This window comes from Camelus bactrianus, chromosome 9 (genome assembly GCF_048773025.1).
Source record: "Camelus bactrianus isolate YW-2024 breed Bactrian camel chromosome 9, ASM4877302v1, whole genome shotgun sequence".
In the NCBI taxonomy this organism is placed as follows: domain Eukaryota; kingdom Metazoa; phylum Chordata; class Mammalia; order Artiodactyla; family Camelidae; genus Camelus; species Camelus bactrianus.
Window position 1 is genome coordinate 34285956 of NC_133547.1, and position 17798 is coordinate 34303753.

General features: G+C 40.4%; 1 long non-coding RNA gene across 1 annotated transcript; it reads left to right on the top strand.

Moving 5' to 3' along the window:
* The first annotated feature begins 7044 nt into the window (after window positions 1–7044).
* LOC141578750 (uncharacterized) lies at window positions 7045–14969 on the top strand. Its single transcript, XR_012509407.1, has 4 exons — window positions 7045–8362; window positions 9481–9502; window positions 12206–12240; window positions 13917–14969. It is a non-coding gene; the product is annotated as an uncharacterized LOC141578750 (long non-coding RNA).
* The last annotated feature ends 2829 nt before the right edge of the window (window positions 14970–17798 follow it).

A 17798-nucleotide genomic window follows, 5' to 3' on the forward strand; every position in this document is an offset into this window, starting at 1 on the left:
TTATAAACACTCCCCATGGTTGGGACATGGTGCTGGACATCAGAAACTGACACATTGTAACTGACTGTACTTCAGTAAAAAAATAAAATAAGATAAAAAATAAAAACACTCCCCAGGGGATTCTGACCGTCAGCTGGAATGGGGAACAACTGCGTAGGCTGCATTCTCGGAAAACTGGCGGGTGATGTCAGTGCCCTGTGGGATGTGCACTTCACCCAGAGGTGTTCCCGGTTGCTTTTCTTCAAGTGACGTCTTATTGTCCTCGTAGGAAGACATCATGCTAATAGAGATTGTTATCTTCACCTTTACACCTTCTCCCGTGTGTAATAGATGTATTAGGTGCTGTTGACATTATCCAAATGTGAGGGAGGTCATGTTATCACCACCTTGCCGACCAGGATGCTGAAGTGCAGGGAGAGGAAGTAACTTTCCCAAAGGAACTGCCCCTGAATACGCTGATTTGCTTAACATAAGGTTGATTATTAGTTCATTAATGATAATGATCTGGAGTAACTGAAGCGTCTTCAAGTTCTGTCGTCGAAAGTCATCTTTCAAGAAGAAAGGCACACCGGCTCTTTCATTTAAACAGTTTTATTTGGAAAATCCCCGAAGCCTCTCTCTTTCTTACACACACACACACACACACACTTAGAAAAAATCTGAAACCTGATCATTTTAAAACTCATATTCAATAGAACAATTTATTTATGTAATGGACTTTCAGACCGTATTTTCTTTAAACCTTAAATATTTTAGTTCAACCTGGGAAGGAACATTTGCTTTTGAAAAAGGCTGATGGTCTGAGTAACACACTTTGCTTTGATCCCATTTTCTGCCTGGGGAAGAACATGTCTTACTCATCATTCAATGTGTACGGTGTTACTGTTACTCCAGAGTTAGAGGAGGAGAAAAGTAACCAAGGACAGTGGCGATTTGAGAGAGTGCCCAAAGGCGGGGGAGACATGAGATGATTCTAGACTTAAAAAATATATTTTGCATTCAAATATCCTCCAGATATTATGAATTTGTTTACACACTTAACTTTGAAAGGAGAACTTTGATTCAGGACAATAGTTTTAACTATCCTGGGCTGAGTTCAAAGCCAGTTCTTGGAGTCAGCTGTAATATAATTTGAGCACCATCGTAACAGTTACAGAAAATGCAGCTTTTCCTTCGGCCTGTCTAGAGTCTTACTGGGTGCAAGTTACTGAATCACTCTTGTCAGTAAGGCCAGTCATCTCTGTCTCACAAGAGAAATTACAAAAATCAATGTCACACCTCACTTCCCTGGAAAGCAGCCCTGAGGATCTATCAGTCAACAGCAACTACAGCAGAAACCGTTCACGTCGCCTGCCCCTTCCTCCTTTGTCCCTTCCATCGCTCACAGCCCAAGAGGAGAAGCCTGGGTCAGGGGCCCTCAGTGCGCCCTGCTTCCATGATGACAGTCAATGAATATTTACTGAACCTTCATGATGAGCCTGGCGTGGTGCCCTGTGTTGGCTCCCAACTTACAAGCCTTTGCAGTCATTAGTCCCTCTGCCTCGAACGCCTTCTCGTCAGTGTTCACATGACTGGTTTCATCTTGTCGTTCAAAATCTCAGCTAAAATGATAGATTTCACCACTCTTTCAATCTGAAACAAACATCTAGTCATAGTCTGTCTGTCACATCATCCTATGTTAATTCTCTGTGGAACATTTATTAGCATCTGTTATTTTTCTTACTTTAAAAAATATGTTTGTCTTTGTCTGACTCCTGTTCCTACAGTGTATGCACCACAACAGATGGAAACTTCTCTGTCTTGTTAGCACTGTGTCCTCAGTACTTAGAATATTTCCTGATGCATAAATATTTGTTAAGGGTGTGAGAGACTTAGGACGCAACGGTGGGACGGAAGTCGACGTGGCTCCTGGTTTCACAGGGCTGCTTGTAGCTTAGTGAAGGAAACAGATGTTCATCCAAGAATCCCACGGTTTATTGCAAATTTACCACTATCGTTCATGTGGAGACGGAGCCATTCCAGGAGGACTGAGAGGATTTGGTCATGGGGCAATTAGCCACAAAACGGAGGTCATGCTAGGATTCCCCGAGAAAGGGCGACAAGGTTATAAAATCTAACAGACGTGAAAGGGAGACGGGACAAGTGGGGAAATTGAGGCCAAGGAAGGTGTAGGTTCCATGCTCCATGGCTGGAGGGAAGATACTCATTCAAGGAAAAAGCCAGTGTGGTTGGCTTCCAGAGGAAAAGCGGAGGGATGGCTTTGAGACGAGGCTGGGCAGGCAGATGGGATCCAGGCCAAGGCAGGATCTTGCGAGCAATGTTAAGATCTGTATCTAAAGGATTGATGGAGAGCCTCTGATGAGTTTTGAGTAGCGATAGAATAATGTGATCAGATTTGCAACTTGGAAAACTTCAGTCTGCACTGTAGAGAACAGACGACTTAGTGGTGGCTTACGTGGGAAAAGTGCTGCCATCAGTCCAGCAAGAGATACGCGCAGCTTGGGCTGGGATACTGTCGAGGAGACGGAGCGCAGCGACCAGAATCAGGAGATACTCTGGAAGTCAAAGCAATAAGACGTGGTTTTGGATTAGATGCAGGGCTGAGAGAGAGGGAGGTGTCAAGGATGATTCTTACATTTCTGGCTTGCTTATCAGAATGGAAGCTTGTGTCATTCACTGACAATGGTCACTGCAAGAAAACCATGGAGGTGGGGTGTGAGGATGAGGCTGGAAACAATTCAGTTTTGCCTCGTGTTGTGCTTGAGGTGTCTTTGAGGCATCCAAGTAGACACGCTTAGTAGGTAATTGGTTATGTCGGTCTGGAACTCCAAAGAAAGGTCTGTACCTGAGAAATCTTCACAGATTTGTGAGTCATGTGTAAAGAGGTGAAAACAGAAGTTGTTGATGTGAATATAATAGCCTGAAACTTGAAAGAGAGAAAGGCTAAGACAGACTTGAGGAAATTCTATTATTTGATATCACTTAATTATTGGATAAAGGATGGTTGTGCAAAGCAGAGAGAGGAGGAAGTGCAAGAGAATAGGGATAAACCAGGGGAGAGTTGCCTGATGGAAGCCAAGGGAAGACTCATCCATGTCAGAAGCTGTACAGAAACTGAAAAAAGGACTTGTCTATTTCTCCCATTGTCATGAAAACTTCTTACGTTTATTGCTGTACCCAGAGCAACTTAACAGCTTTGGCCTATGGAAGGTTGGTTTTGAACAAATCAGTTTTTTTTTTTTTATTTTTAAATTTTTTATTGAAGTCTAGTTGATTTACAATATTATGTTAGTTTCAGGTGTACATAAGGTGATTCAGTTATATTATATACATATACATATATATATATATATGTTTCAGGTGATTTTCCACTATAGGTTATTACATAATATTGAATATAGTTCCCTGTGCTACACAACAAATCTTTGTTGTTTATCTATTTTATATATAGTGGTGTGTATCTGTTAATCTGACACTTCTAATTTAACCCTGCCCCATCCCCCTTTCCTTTTGGTAACCATAAGGTTGTTTTCTGTCTCTGAGTCTGTTTCTGTTTTGTAAATAAATTCATTTGCATTATTTTTTAGATTCCACATACATGTTGTATTATATAATATTTTTCTTTGTCTGATTTACTTCAATTAGTAGAATATTCTCTAGGTCCATTCATGTTGTTGCAAATGACAGTATTTCATTCTTATTTATAGCTGAGTAATATTGCATTGCACATATATAACACATCATCTTTATCCACTTATCTGTTGTTGGGCACTTAAGTTGCTTCCATGTGTTGGTGATTGTAAACAGTGCTGCTATGAACATGGGGATGCTTGTGTCTCTTTGAATTAGAGTTTTCATCTTTAAACAAATAATTTTTAAATCAATGAATAAATGTTGAATGAGAGATGTGACGTCTTCAAGGAAAATAGATACAGGGCATTAAGGGAACGGACTGAGGAGAGGAGTGGAGATTTCCAAGAACATATGCATCATGATGTTCGTGGTCAATTATTGGTGTTAGACTTAAAACACAGACCCCAAATAGATCACCTTTCCATCTTGAAAGCATTGTGTGGATATAACAGCAAATTCCAGAAGGGACATTCTGGTAAAGAGGAGCACAGGGCCCCTGTGCTGTCCGGGAGGGCTCACTGAGAAAACCAGTGGCAGGGGTGCTCGGCTGACCTTCTGGGGCATGCTTTAACTTTGATCTCTAGGGAATTCCGTAACCACTGCTCTATAGACATCTTCTGAGATGTAGGCTTCAGAACATGGTACGAAACATTGCTGCTTTGACTAAATATGCATTTATTTTAATCACTCTAGCAAAGACTTAAATGATACATGGTAGGTGCTGCCTGGAACACCCTCAAACTTCATTAGCTTAACCCAGTGGAATTTCAGTCTCATTCACCTAGTGTTTTTGTGTAGGTGTGTGGTAGGTGACCTTCCCTAGGGTGATTTATGAACTCAAGTTCCCTCTGTCTTGTGGATCCACTGTCCCTTAAAGCCACAGAGGCCTCTGCTGAACCCTCTGCTTCTAGCTAGCCGGTGTGAGGAGAGAAAAGTGAGCATTATGATGGAGGAGTTTTTTTAACAGGCTGGGCTGGAAGTTGCATTCACTCCTTCCTCTAACATTCTGGGGTCAGAACTCAGTCCTGGGGCCACACTGTACTGCCAGGGAGGCTGGGCTGTGTACGCAGTGACAAGGGAACAGCTTTGGTAAACCTGTCCATTTCTCTACTAAGGGTATTTTTTTTCATACGTTTTGCTAGTTTGAGGACCTAATGAAGCCTCGGTACCTTCCTTGCTGGAGAATTATCTTTATTTATTCAACATATTTTCTTTAAATTGTTTCTGCCTGCCAGCTTTAACTTTTACTTAAGTGCCTCCTCTCCTCAAGAGAGAACAGTATTTGAGGAAGATTTCCCACAACTGTCCAGTGATTATTTTCCAGCCAAGAACACTTCCCTTCTGGCCATCAAGCTGGTTTACTTCTCCAAAAACTATTACTTCTCTCTGACTTTACCTCTGAGTTGTCTAAACAAAAATATTTTTATGGGGTTCTACGTGAACAAGGTTCTGGGGAAAGGTTTATATTTTGACTTTTGTCTAAAACAGTGGTTCTTAAATTTTCAGAATTGCCTGGAGGGCTGGCCCACACACAGAGGTCCTGATTTTCTGGGTCCAGGGTAAGGGCTGAGAATTTGCATTTCTAACAAATCCCAGAGTGATTCTCAAGCTTCTCATTCAGAAACCACACTGAGAACCACTTTTCTAAAATAAACTGTTTTTTCTTTTTTAAAAGAGGACATCCTGCTTCCTTAACCCTGAGATTTTATTCACATGTGAGCGTAACACAATAGAAAATACATTTTAAAATCAGAAGAAAGTTTAGAGGGAGAAAATCTTAATCCTTGCTTTGAACCAGCCACCTTTCAGTCTGTGGTTATGAAAGTAGGCAAGTCACTCTACCTTGCAGGTTTTCCATTTCTTTATTTGTAAAATGATGATAATAATACCTACTTTGCCTGGAATGAGAGATTGTGTCCCAGGCTAATTAGCAGCAAAACAGCCAGGAGATTGGCTTGTTTCTATGAAAAGGGAGATTTACATCCCATCAGAGAACTTCCTGGGGGCTGATCCCCCACAGGGAAAACTATTATGTACTTTCCACAAAAGAAGCTACCTTCATTTTCTAGAAGGCAGTGTACACCCAGTCCATGGACCGAATTTCAAAACGATGCACCATGAATGCACCAACAATGATGCTGAAAGGTCAGTATTGCATCCTTGTGATTCTCAACGCAGCTCTGACAGAATCACTGTATAGCTTTGGGAAAAAGTGCCTAAGCCCTGGTCTCTCGCATCCTGAGGTGGGGCCTGGGTGTCCAAAAGTGAGCCTGAGGTGCTAAGTGGGGTTGAGAACCTTCCCACGGGACAGGAACAGACTGGCCTTGTCCTAGTCAGGGGGTTGCACTCTGACTTCCAGCTTACAGATGGCAGGCACATTCTGTGCACAGCAAAGTTTGATTGCATTGGGGATATTAAATTCCCATGCAGTGAGCACTCTATCACAGGACAAATGAGAGTGTCAGAGCAGGCTTTTTAAGGCCCTGTGTTATTATGCTGAATGATAAGCTGCTTGCAGGTGATTAAACTGCCTCCACAAGCTTGGGCCCTCACTCCTTTTGCTTTGCAGGTGACGCCATCTATCTTTGTTTCTTTTTTTTTTTCCCCCACCAAAGAGAAATTACACACATGTTGAATTTCTGCAAAGCACTCCAGATATTGGAGAAGTAGATTGAATAAGATGCTTCAGGCTTCCTTCTCCTAGTCATGCAGAACTGGATCAAATCTAATGTAACCATGTCATAAGAAGTTGGGTGGCTGTAAGTAATCTTGGGCCTTAATATCTGATTTTGAGGTTTTATTCTGGCTTTTAGCACTAGGATAAAGGCAAGCAGAATAGTAATTGTGAGAAGGGAGTGAAACAGGCCGGGTATGAGATTCAAATGGCCTCTGCTGCTTTCTCTGTATATGTCACTTGGGTTTCTATTGTCTCAGCAGATAAATGGGCCCCAAACAGGTTGTTTATTTGATGAAGGATTTGCTTAAACTTGCTCCCTGAGCTCACCATATTCACACTTTCGAAAAGCTATTATGAACATATCTGGCATTAAAATAATTCGGCCTGAGTAACATTGGTAACTCGGAATAACTTCCATTTGGCTCATATAGAATCACTAGACGACTTTGAATGATTCCAGAAAAAGGCAGTTAGGAAACATAAATTGTGGCGCTTCCAATGAACTGAGTTCCAGAGCTGAATGAACACCTCAGGATCAAGGCTGTCATTTTCTTCAAACGCACTGATAAGGAAAGAGCAGCTTTGTAGGGGCCTTGTTACTCTGATAATTTTGACTGTCTGGGGATGGTGAACACTGTTCATCAGATACTGTGATCAATGTTTTTTGATACCTCCCTTCTCCTAGAAACATGTTTTCTGGTTACCTCTTGGCTACACCTTTTTCGATGAGCTCGGTTTGGCTGAGATGTTTGCTTCTGGAAAAACCGTGCCAGCATCCCTGCAGTGGTACAGAAGCTCCCGAGGAGAGAGAGACGTGGGACAGGATTCTGGCTCAAGTCATTACAGTTGTGGGAAACTGGGGCTTAGAACCAAGTGGAATCAGTATCCCCAGCGTGTGAGGAGGGGCACTGAAGACGGAACTGGCCTCAGACTCCGGATGAGACTGAAAACAGCTTGTGTCAACTGAAGGCCCCTTCCCCAAGTTCCAGCCGGTCAAGGACATTGGAGCGCGCACGTGGGGTTCCCAAGCCCGCGCAGGGCTTAGGCTCTGGGAACGAAGGCTGGCTCTGTATTGCGTCACATTGGACGCTCACCAGGGGAGGCTTAGGTTTTTATTGTTTTACTGCCAGGAGGAGAAAGGAAAAAATAACTTGCAAATCAGGTGGATAAAAATTGAGAAATGAGAAAAATGTGCTTGTTGAAGGTTGCTCTCTTCTCTCGCTCTCTCTTTTTTTAAGTGTTAACCAAGAGGTGAGTAAGACCGAATCCCCTTCCATTCTTCAGGAATTCTTTTAAAAGTGTTTTGCTCTCTGTCTTAGATCGAGACTGAAGATGTGACACATTAGTGTTATCATCCTCTGCAGCTGAAATACAGACCCCAGAGCTGGATGTGGCGTGGTGCAGTTGTCCTGTCTGATTAGCCCTGGCACTTGACATAAAAGGCTCCCACTGCGTGTCCTTTGGCTTGACATCAGTCCGCCACTGACTCTGATTGTCAGCAGGAGTCTGATTACTTGGGCCGAAGCATTTTGTCTAGAGTTTGTATTTGTGTTCAAAAAGAACTTCTGTGTCAGGGGAAGAAAACCTTTTCCAACTTAACCCTCTCTTAACTTCTCACACTTCTCCAATAGGTGCACCCCTCAAACTTCTTTAGTAACCAACAAAAGTGGGAGTGATAGTCCTTCAGTTAGCTTTCTAGAGATAGGAAGGTCACAGCTATTCAACCCAAGCTATATGTAATGTGGGGTTTTAACCTGCCTTTTTACACAGTGAAACTTGATGGAAGCCTGGTTTTACAGCTGGGGTGTTGGATGAAACAACTGGACTGTTTTGATGTGGGTTAATTCTGTTGTTGCACTCATCACCTTAGGTTTGGAAGAGTTATTACAGATCTGAACACGACTGGAGTTATTGAAGGTCCCTAGCCTGTCCCCTCACCCACACACTGCTGGTACCATCTTGACAACATCTCCCCCAAGTGGTTGTCTTGACCAGAATAGGATACACCCAATGACAGTGGAGAGAAGACAAGCTCCAGCATCCAGCAGACAGGTACAATCTGGAGTTATCCCGTGATACAGTTTGTTTAAAACTATAGTGAACTCCAGCTTAGGAGAGGACCTAAATATATAAATAGATAAATTCATATAAAATGTGGTGAATGCTTTGATAGAAGCACAGACAGGTTGATTAGGTACAACTAATTGCATGGGAGAATCTGGGAAAGATATGCATAGAGGACATTTGAATTTGTCTTGAAGGATACGTGTGCTTGCACACTTGTGCTTTTGTGTGTGTGTGTGCGTGTGTGTGTGTGTGCGTGTGTCTGTGTGTGTGTGTTGTGGGGAAGAGTATTTCCAGAGAAAGGACAAAGGTGCAAAGAATCTAGGAAAGGCTGTGTTCAGAATGACTGGATAGAAGGTGAAATGGTAAGAGAGATGGCTTGAGCCAGGCTGCTTGGAGCTTTGCTTGCCCGACCAAAAAGTTTAGATTTTAGCCTATAGGAAAAGAAGAGATTTCAAAAGGTTTAAAGCATGGGAGTGGCTTGACCAGACTTCAGTTTTAGGAGGATAGTGCCAGTGGCAGTTTTGAGGATCCCTTTGATGGAGGAAAGACTGATTCAGGCGTACAGATTGGATGTAAATCACTCTGCCCTGCTGGTAGCCATGTGTCCTATTTTTGGTTCAGAAAGTAAGGTCACTATATATAGAACCAGCCTTAACTGGTTGTGGTGGATTATTGTCTAATGTTATGCCTAATGTTGGGTGAATACTGGTGAAGTGAAATAGGAAATTGTGGCAATTATTTGGATTATGCAGGGAAATAAAAATTGACTTAAAATACTATCTTAAAGAATTTTAAGATAGGCAATACCTAGGTTTCTTTTTTTTTTGCTGTGAAATGCTTAACTTTAATTTGGCTGGACATAGTCTGAGGCACATAATCAGTAATTTGACGATCTCAGCAGTATGTTATCCTCTGACGTCCTTACAGTCCAGAGAGTCACTATAGAGGACATAATGAAATCACTAAGTACTGTGTTTTGAAAACGAAAGGTCAAAATAATGTTACAAGAGGCATTAGAAACTTGCATGTACTTAACAACTCAGTAGTAAGGGGATTACTACTCTCAAACCAGCAGAGATGATGCATTTTTTATTGTCTTCTAGGAAATGGCTCGCTGCTCAGAAGGTGAGGAGTTTTGAACTTTCTGATTTTCCCCCACATTTACTTCTGCCCTGTGAGGTTTACAGCATCTGCTCTTTCTGGCTTGCTGGCTAACCAATTCCCATTTTCCACACGCCGTGAACAAATACTCCTAGAATAGGTAATGTCACAAACAGAAATTGATCTGTCTCAGAAAAAGATGAGGCGGGAATATGCCTGAATGAAAGCCATGAAACAAACCCTCAAATATTCTCGCTAATCTAACATGAAAAATAGGCTTTCATTAATTTATTTTTATTCATGCCACATGTCTATTTAGTAGCATCCCGTGCAGAGGAAAGTAGATTTGTTACCAACTGACAGAAGAGTTCAGTCTGGACACCGGTTGTCTTCCCTGCAGAGCAGGCTGGCTCCTGTGCTTTGTCATCTCCCAGAGGTTTCCTGAAAAAGAAACGCGCTGGGCAGAATTGATCTCTGGCATTATTGTCAGCGGCACCCATGCTTTGGCCCACAGCGGCACATTTTCCCGGGACTGGTCCATGGCTTCATCTTATCATTCCATATTTGCCGCCGGCTCCATCAAGTTAATAAAACAGCTGTTTATTATGCACGGCACACTCTGTAGCATCACTGACGGCTAACTGCAGCATTTTAAGTCTTGTTCTAGAGTCTCCATCATGCTGCCAGCCTGTGCGTTATATTCTGTTAACACGTTTCCTGTTATGGACTGTCAGAAGCAAAAGTAAGTTGTTTTAGGGTTAGGGCCAATCCGAACTTTGTAAAGTACTGCTGGATTAGAAGGCAGGGCAGGTGAGGAGAAGCTTAAGGGAATCAAACAGACACACGAAGAACACCTTTTTCATAGCCCTGCATGTATGGATGTGAATAGAGTACCTTCTGTGCAAGCTGTGGTTCAGGATGAGCTGGAATTGTGCTTTCTCTGAGGTGTGGAGACTGATTACAGAAAGACAAGGACAGGTGGCTGACACTCACTAAGTCCTTACTCTGTGTCCAGCGCTTTGCTATGTTCTACTGCACATATTATGTCATTGAGTCTCAAGTATCCTTGAGAAACAGGTATTTCTATTCCTGTGGGTTTTTGTTTCTTCTCCTTCTCATTCTCCTTCTTCTTCTCCTTCTTCTTCATTTTTTGTTTTGTTTGTTTGTTTTTAGTAACATGAGAAACAAGTTCTGAGAAATTGCGTAACTTTCTTGCTTTCTCACAACTAGTACGCGGTGTGGCTGGGACTGCAACCCAAGTCAGTCTGGTGGCCATCTCTGTGTTCTTTCCACGACCCTCCCTGCTCCCAGCTGAGTGGCTCCCTAGGGAAAACTCTGTCTCTAACCAGCTCCAGAGATTCTCAGAAAGGGTTTGACATGGCTCCAACAATTTGCTTCTTGAGGTTTCCGTGGCTCAGTGGCTGGAGACTGTTCATCCTAACGATACAGAAGCAGATTGCAGTATAGTTTGTTTCTGTTAATAAATTACATACACTGTTTATATGAGCAAATGATGTGGTAATTTAAAATTCGTGTTTATAGAATCATTATTATTTCTTAGGGTTCTGTAGAACACAGTGCGATAACTACAAGCTTAACATATTCCAATAAATATAGTAACTGTTTTGACATGTATGTCTCCCTATCTCTTCTTACCTTGTGAACATTTGACCTTCTTCTGTTTACTCAAGGTCATTCATTGGCTCCAGGGAAGGTTTTTAGAGCATAGCTCTGCAATAAGAGTAAAGTTCTTGGCTTATGAGTTGCAAGAATCAGGAATTTGAGCATTAGAGGCCTTAGCTCTGAAATCAGTGGCAGAATTTATGCCCTACGTGATAGATTTGGAAGAATACATCATGGGTCAGAGGTGCTTTTTCTGACATCCAGGTACATACAGTTTCTGTGTGATGATGAGAGAGGTGACAAATCAGAGGAGAAGCACAGAGCATTGTTAATGGGTCTCCTGAGAAGGATCCAACACTCTTTCCAGAGTCTTGGGACAGAATAATTTTAAAACATATTTTTAAACAAAAATTCTGTATATTTAAGGTGTACATCATGATTTGATATCAATATATAATAGTGAAATGATTACTACAGTCAAGCTAATCATGTTGTCTCCTCACATAGTTATTTGTGTGTGTGTGATGAGAGCAGCTGAAATGTACTCTCTTAGCATATTTTCAGTGTTCATTGCAGTATTATTAATTATGGTCATCATGCCATGTATTAGGCTTTAGACTTGTTCATATAATGTAACTGCAACTCATAGAAACAGAGTAGAACATAGGAGCTGGGCTGGGGCAGGGGGAGGGGAAGAGAGGAGATATTGATCAAAGAGTACAAAGTTGCAGTTATGTAGTATGAACAAGTCTAAAGACTATGTGAGGAGGCAACATGATGATTCGCTTGAGTTTTTAGGTAAGTTCCTTTGTATCATTTTTCAAGATTTCACATACAAGTGATACATATGATAATTGTTTTTCTTTGATTTACTTCACTTAGTATGATAATCTCTAGGTTCATCCATATTCCTGCAAATGTCATTATTTCATTCTTTTTTATGGCCGAGTAATATTCCATTGTATATACATACCACATCTTCTTTATCCATTCATCTGTCAATGGACATTTAGGTTGCTTTCATGCTTTGGCTATTGTAAATAGTGCTGCTATGAACACTGGGGTGCATGTATCTTTTCGAATTAGAATTTTTTTCTTTTCCAGATATAAGCCCAGGAGTCAGATTGCTAGATCATATGGTAAGTCTCTTTTTAGTTTTTTAGGGAACCTCCATACTGTTCTCCCACCAACACTGTAGAAGGGTCCCTTTTTCTCCACAAAATTATTCATTTAATGTGCTGAAATATCAGCCAACTTAAAATTCTGTTCTACTGAAAATATCCTTTAATAATGATTTGAAATAAAGACATTCACAACTAATAAAAACTGAGATACTTTGCTACAAGCAAATTTAAAGTAAAAGAAATACTAGAGTGTTAATTAGCCAGAAGAAAAGATAGAAAGCCAGAGATGAAGGGAAAATGAAAACAACAAAAGGGCAAATAGTTGTTAAGTCTGAATATTGGCTCAGTAAAATATTTTGTGAGGTTTAAAATTACATATATAATGTGTATAATAAATATTATATAATTACATATAACATGTATATAACCTATAGCAACATAATTTATGCATATATAGTATAATTAATATGTGTGTATAATAATATACTATATTTAACAGTACATATATATAATTAAAATATATAATGATAATATAATACAAACTGGGAGAGGTAAATATATTCAAATAATGCAAAGGTCCTTGCATTATATATGTGGGGAGAAGGGAAAAGTTTTTAATTTTCAATTTTGGTGAGTCAATAATATATGCTGTAATTTCCACAAAATGATAGGAAAAGGGTATAAATCTTCAAAGCAGTAGAGGCGAAAATGGAATAATAAAAACATTCTCAATCAGTCCAAAGGAAGGCGAGAGAGGAGACAAACAGGAACACTGAACAGGTAGCGCAGGTAGTACATGATAAGATGGTGGATTTAAACTTAAATGTTTTAATTTAATTTATATGAAACAAATCCCTCAGTTTAAAAAACTGAAAGTTGACAAACCAGATAAAAAACAAAATTTTATAACATTACTTGAAATCCATCTAAATATTAAAGCTAAAAATGGTTGAAAACCATTATCAGAAACAAAGAGGGTCTTACAAAGTAATAAAAATTCAATTCACTATTCAATTCACTACAAAGATAAAACAATTCTACTTTGTATCTGCTAATAACAATGCCCAGATATACACAAAACAAACATAACCATGAAAAGAAGTGTAAAAATTTACATTCAGAACACATTTTAATATATCTCTCTCAGTAATTGATAGACCATGAAAAACCTTGCAAGATTGTAAAAGATTTGAATAACAAGTTATCAAATTTGACCTATTATATAAAATAAATTTAACAGTATACAGTATATAATATAATACATATATATAATAGAATGTATAACATAAAATGCAACATATATATTTTATTTAAAGTACTGTAATATACTATTACATATCATTTAGCATATATTATTTAATTACTTGACATAGTCTATGCTATATAATTATGTATAATTATGTATAATTTTTAATATATTAAATGTACATAATAGATCATTTCCTAAATTTGTTACTCAAATTTTTTACTCAAATATAAATATATGTAATCATATTTGTTAATTTTATTTGCTAAGTTTGCAAATATATATATATATATGAAATAGGCCAAGTTTACTAATACATGTACATACACACAAAAAAACTCTGTATGTTTCTTAATTGTATAAGGTCATTTTTTTGCTATGATGCTGTTTTACACCAAAATTTGTGTTTGTATTAACACCATAAAACAAATGTTCTAATCATCAGTTTCAAACGGAAGTTACAAGAACATTCACAGTAAGTCAGATCACTCTCCTGCAGCATAATGATCTTCCAAAAGCCTCCCTCTAATTTCTTGAATTGGATGAGAAAAGCAAATCATTATTGGAATTAACTTTTTTCTCTATGCCAGAAATAAAACTGGCATCATTTAACAGTTGCAAAGTTCTGGTGCTGCTAATGGAGCCAACTCGTTTACAGCCATTGCTTCACTATTTGAATGTGCACAAGAAAGCCTGGAATCAAAAGGACTAAAATTAATTTAGAAGAACAGGCATTTGCTCTAAATGGAAAGATAAGCTTCGCAGAATCTTGTGTAAATGCGCTTTCTGCAGTAACAGCGTTGAATCATTTCTCGGCTCAGTCTTAGCTATTTTTGAAACAGAAGCTGAGGATTCTTCAGCAGATTTGTGTCTTCGTGTGTGTTCAGTGATACCACCACAACCTTCATAGTCGATGGTAAATATTGACAATTTTTGCAAGTTACATGGTCATCATTTAACTGTTTCAGAGAAAATATGTAGCACTGCGTTTTTCATTAAATACACAGTTCCATTCTTCTGAACTCATTCCTGCTGACAGGGTTTATTGTAAATTGAAACGCGATGAAAAATAATAAAACAAACAGTTATGAATTTATAATGTACAGATGAGGAAATCTAAATGACCAACATGTATTTTAAATGGTGTTCAAGCTCATCAGGAATCAAAAAAGCCCACCAAAACCTCAATGAGAAACTGTTGTTTACCCACTAGATTGGAGAAAGTTTAAAAGAAAGACAACTCTAAGGCAAGAACATGGGAATAAAAACTTCCAAAAACGGGTGGAAATGAACATTGGTCCAAGCCTTTTGGAAGACGCTTTGGCATTATCTAGTAATGTGCAGATGTGCACTTCCAGAAATTCCTCTCTCAGACATACACACTGTTACTGAAATGTATGTTTACTTGCCCTACGGTACACTTGACAAGACTGTGCAATGTTGCTTATAGTGGCCTCAAATGAGATCCTGCCCAAACATCCGTCTGCAGTAAAATAAATAGACAAATTGCTTATTCGTGTAATGGATTAACATTTGATAGTGAAAATTTTGAAACTCCAGCTATGTGCAACATAACGTCAATGAAAGAAGACAAAAACAGACAAAAGTAACCCACATTGATTAGGAATTCCTGCCTACGTGGCAAAACTATGAAACAAAGTAGGGACAGTCTATCAGAATAGTCAGGACAGTGGTTACCCCAGGGGAGGCAGGAGTTTGAGATCAGGGAGGAACATGGTGGGGGTGCTACCGACCCTCCTGAGTCAGCCCAACAAGGGTCCTTCTGCCCAGTGTCATTGAGCGGTACAACCAGACTGAGTTTGGTTCAGAAGCAAAGGAAAGCTTTATTCTTCAATCAAACGATGGAGAAGTGTGAGCTGTGCTCTGAGATGCGCATCTCCGGCCCTGGCCACAGGAGGGGCTGCTTCATGGAGTTCTCGCCAGCAGGGGGAGAAGGGGGCGGAGGTCTCCTGGCCCGGCAGGGCGGGGTGGAGCAGGGCGGGGCCGGGGGCGGGGCCGGCCCAGCTGCGCTGCTCAGGCTGCAGAGCGCAGTGCCGGGCGCAGCGCCTGCACACGGCCCGCGCCGCCATCTTGGCTGGAGGTGGCCTGCGTGGGGCGCTTCTGCCCGCCGTCGCCCCGCCGAGCTGAGGTGTCCTCGCAGCCATTTCTGCACTAAGAGCTCTGGTCTGAAGCACCGGGTGCAAGGGCTCTGCATGTGGCCCTCTATGGGCAAGGGAAACTAGACTAAGCACAAAGGAAAAGAAAAAAAAAAAGGTTAGACTTTATTTTATTACCCAGATTCTATTTTCGTTTCCCGGGAGTTGTTAGTGGGCTTTGCCGCTGGCAGTGGCGTTCTCCGACACGCGTGAGGTTCAGTACTCTGACCTTAGTGAGTGTCACACAGGGATCCGCTCTACTGTAATTCGTTAAACTGTGTTGTTTGCTAGCACCTGTTAGACTGCACAGTTTGTTGTAATTTGGTAAGCTGTCCAGCAATACTTTTACACTTTTCTGCATGTCACATTTCATAATTTAAAAATGTTTAAGCATAGGCGGGCTGCAGAGGGAATACAGAGAAGGGAGGAGTCAGTTCTTCGGGAGGGAGAGAGGGAGTGGGCAAGGCTTCTCAGGAGGTTTCCCCTGAGCTGAGATTTGGAAGTGGCTCAAGCAGCTGGAGGCTCACCTCAGCATTTCAGCCCAGTCTCGATGCTTACTCGTTTGTTAGCGTGTCCAGAATGGGAAGACTGTTTCTACTTGGCTATTCCTGGGGGTGCGGGTGGGAGTGGAAACATGCTGGTGAGAAATACATGAGCGAAAAAAAATCAACCAATTTAAGGTCCACAGGTAGTAGAGTATAGTTAAGTGTTGTCCTGGGCAATAGTATGGTTTAGTTACACGACCTCACTGGGTTCATTTATTCAGTAATTGATCCATTCATTCAGCAAATAATTTCCCAGCATCCACTATGTGCTATGCGCTATTCAGGGTCCTGTGGACACAACGGTGCATGAGACTAAGGTGTTGTCATTGACTACCATTAGCATGGGGTCATTTGAGGCATCTGCTTACTTTCCAGAGCAGGTTGAGTGGTTTGTGATCCTAGAGTCACTGTCAAAGAGATGTTTGCTTCTTGAGCTCATCCAAAATAGCCCAAATCAAATGTGTCCTTTGATGTAGAGTCTATCGGATTCTATGGGTTTTCCTCAGCCCTACGTATGCCATCTGGGGCCCTCCCTTGTCCCAGATTTGCACCCACAGGGCTCAGCTGAGCTTGGCCAATTCTTTGAGTTTGGAGAAATAAGACAGTGTTTACCTATGTAAGTACTTAGGTGTTTCCACCACTTCTGATTCCTTCAGATTTTAGCTTTACCTTCAGCAGAGCTCACTGAGACCACAGTGGAGGGAAAAAATGTGTTTGTAATGGTTTTCTTTATAGCAGACAATTTCAAAACATAGTAAAAGGTAAAATGAAGTTATTCCTAAGACTCTCTCTGAAATAACCACTTGGGGTAGTAGACTTGGGGCTGCTTTTTATTCCAGAAGTTGAAAAGTGTTTGAATTGTTTGTTTCTCAAGAAATTTTACTCTCCAGTAATATAAAATTTGTCACATGGTGAATTTTACTGAATAGACCTGAGGGAAGGTCCTAAGATGGAGTTCTTGAGCAGAAATTACTTTGCATGTTTAGTTTACAATGTATACATACAATGCTCGATGTTTCTTTATTTCATATTTCAACGATATGCATTAATTTTTTGTTCTCAGTTTTGGTAACTGGCTTTTTCTGATCAAAAGACTTATTATCATGCTGACCTTTACAGCATTTGATTGACAAGAAAACTGATTCCTTCAGAGTCTCATGGGATATTTGTTTCCTAAAGCTTACAAATACTTTTATTTGACAAGATGATATAAATGAGCTGTAAATGGTAATTTCTGAATAATTTGTCCTGCTATGGCTGGTTTCTCTTAGCATTCTTTTTTAAAAAAGATCTTTTTCCAAAACTACTTCTGACAGACTATGAACATACTGGCTAATTCAACAAACATTTACTGAGTGCCTACTATGGTCCAGACACTATGCTAGTTTTGCAGGAAAAAACCCAAATAGGTAAGATGTGATACCTGTCCCCAGGACTTCACAATTAGTAGAGGACTGAGAGACATACATTGTCAACAATGATGCAGTGTGGTAAATGCGATGATTAAGGTTAGAATACAAGGCTAGGTAAGAAAATAGGAAAAATATTTAGCTGATGTAAGAAGCAAAAGAGGACATTTTTAGGTGGAAGTGGCCTGACCTGAGATCTGAAGAAGGTGTAGGGCTG